Here is a 2,831-nt window from a genome sequence, read left to right as displayed (position 1 = left end):
TGGGGAAGGGACGGGTGGGGGGAGGGGAGGTAAGTTGGGGTTTTGTTGTGTACATAGTTATGGGGAGTTTGAGCTGGTACGAGAAGCTACATGTAAACAAGGAGGGCTGTATCTGTATTGCGTGGGCAAAGGGGAGTCGCTACATGGGAGACCTTAAGATCGTAACATGGAATGTCAGGGGACTTAACAGCTACTTAAAAAGGAACAAAGTCATGATGTACCTAAAAAGACAGAGGATTGATATTGCGCTGTTGCAGGAAACACATCTGACCCAGCAAAAATTGGATCTGGTGGGGAAGAAGTGGAGGGGCACTGTAGTGGGCTCTCCGTACTCTGCCTACGCTAGGGGAGTGCTGGTCTGGGTGGCACCGCACGTTCCGCTCCAACTCACACAAGAGGTGGTGGACGCGGAGGGCAGGTTGGTCATATTGAAGGCCTTGGTAGAGAATAGAGAGGTGTGCATTATAAATACATATGCCCCCAACCAAAACACTGCTACGTATTTTAGAACCCTATGTACTCATCTGGGTGCGTGTGTGGGGGGAGCGGTTATTTGGGGAGGTGACTTTAACTGTGTGCTCGACCCAAAAGCAGACAGATCTGATGGGAAGATTGATCGGCCCACCCCGGCGGCCAGGTTATTACAGACATTACTAGAGGACTTTGGGCTGGCGGATGTTTGGAGACTGAAACACCATAATGAAACACAGTACTCTCACTACTCAGCTCCGCAGCACCTGCACACGAGGCTGGATTACTTTTTTGCCACGCCAGGTGTGATGATAGAGACCACCCAAATAGAATATAGAGCGAGGGTCCTGTCGGACCACTCGCCCCTGGTGCTGACCTGGCAGTACTGTCGCCCCAGGGCGCGGATACCGACGTGGCGTCTCCGGGCGGAGGCGCTCAGAGACCCAGTCTTCAGGGAAGACATCAGAGATGAGATCTCACAGTACTTTGAGGTGAACACAGGCAGCGTAGATTCAGCGTGTACACTCTGGGAGGCCTTTAAGGTTGTGTTGCGGGGTGCTGCTATTGCTAAGTCAAAAGGCCTGCAGGGTGGGGTCGTAACAGAACTAGAGGAAGCGGAAAATGAACTGGAGCGCGAAAGCGACAGGGCAGGAGGGGACGCAGAACTTGTACTCAAGTTGCAACAGAGGTGCGCGGAGCTTTGGGAAAGGCTCTGCAACCTTAACTACAAAAAGTATGTCGAGAGGCAACATGCAGGTGGGGATAAAACTGGCCGCCTGTTGGCGTGGTTATATAAGAGCGAAACCCCCAGGCCCCCGATTAGGACAATAACTAGAGAGGACGGGGAGGTGGTTGACACCCAGGAAGGAGTCAACGAGGCATTCTTGGACTATTATAGAACATTATATGAGGACAGAGGAGGGGACAATCAGGGGGAGATTAGAGAAACACTAAAAGACATGGAATTACCTAAGATTAGTGATGAAGAAAGGGAGGAACTAGACGCACCAATTACCCTGGAGGAATTAGAGGAGGTGATAAAACAGCTGCCCACCTGCAAGACCCCGGGTACGGACGGATTCCCGGGCGAGTTTTACAAAACATATAAAGCAGAAGTACTCCCCCCCCCCCCCCTATGCTAGAGATGTTTAATGAGTCTTTTGAGAAGGGTCGGCTACCGGATACGCTTAGAGAAGCACTAATCGTGCCGCTCCCCAAGCCCAACAAGCCAGGGCATTGCTGCGGCTCCTATAGGCCGTTGTCAATGTTGAACCAGGACAGTAAGATCTTGACGGCGGTCCTGGCTAATAGGCTACGGAGGGTCATCAGTAAACTGATACACCCGGATCAGACAGGCTATGTCCCCAATAGAGACATAACCCACAACCACAAGCGACTCCACCGAGTGATTGAAGAGGGGAACAGAAGCGATGGGGAAATGGCAGTGGTGTCCCTAGATGCAGTCAAGGCTTTTGATTCAGTGAGGTGGCCATGGTTGCTGGCGGCCCTGGAAGAATACGGGATGGGGACGGGTTATGTTAGGTGGGCGAAATTGTTGTACAGTGAACCACTGGCCAGAGTACGCACAGGATTGGTGATATCTGAGAGGTGGCAACTCAGTAGAGGCACCAGACAAGGGTGCCCTTGGTCCCCGATGTTATATATTCTGGCCCTAGAGCCCCTGGCAGTGTACCTCAGACAACAATATGACATGGTCGGTATTGAAGCAGGGGGAGAGAAACACCTAATATCCCCATATGCTGACGATTTGTTACTGTATTTGAAATACCCAGAGGAAAATCTTCAGTATATTCTAGAGGTTATGGAAAAGTATGCAGAACTGTCCGGCATAGCGGTGAACCCCCAAAAATCGAGCATGTTCCCATTGGGGAGCTACATAGGAGCCCCTCTGGAACGATTGCCAGTGTTGTCCGTACCTTGGGCGGCTGATTCTTTCTGCTACCTCGGAATAGATGTGTATCATACTGTGGAGGGGGAACACTTGCATAACACCGAGGTGGCGGTGAAGAAAATCCGCACAAATATGAAGTTTTGGGAGAAGCTGCCGCTGGCGATGATGGGGCGGGGGGCGATGCTCAAAATGGTGGTCCTGCCTAGGCTGTTACATTTCTTCAGTAATATACCATACCTGATACCCAGGAAGTTTTTTGTCAAACTGAACAGCATGTGTAGGGACTTCCTGTGGCACGGTACCCGCAATAGCGTGGCGCTATGGAAGCTACAGAACTTCCATGATAGAGGGGGCATTAAGCTGCCGAACTTTGAGGCCTATTATGTAGCCAGTCAGTTGCAATATGTAGCCAAATTGCTCTCTGATGAAGAAACTCCTGAATCTAGGC

The sequence above is a fragment of the Ambystoma mexicanum genome, chromosome 11, assembly GCF_040938575.1.
Source record: "Ambystoma mexicanum isolate Mex_15411 chromosome 11, UKY_AmexF1_1, whole genome shotgun sequence".
Lineage (NCBI taxonomy): Eukaryota > Metazoa > Chordata > Amphibia > Caudata > Ambystomatidae > Ambystoma > Ambystoma mexicanum.
This window is presented reverse-complemented; position numbering follows the sequence as displayed.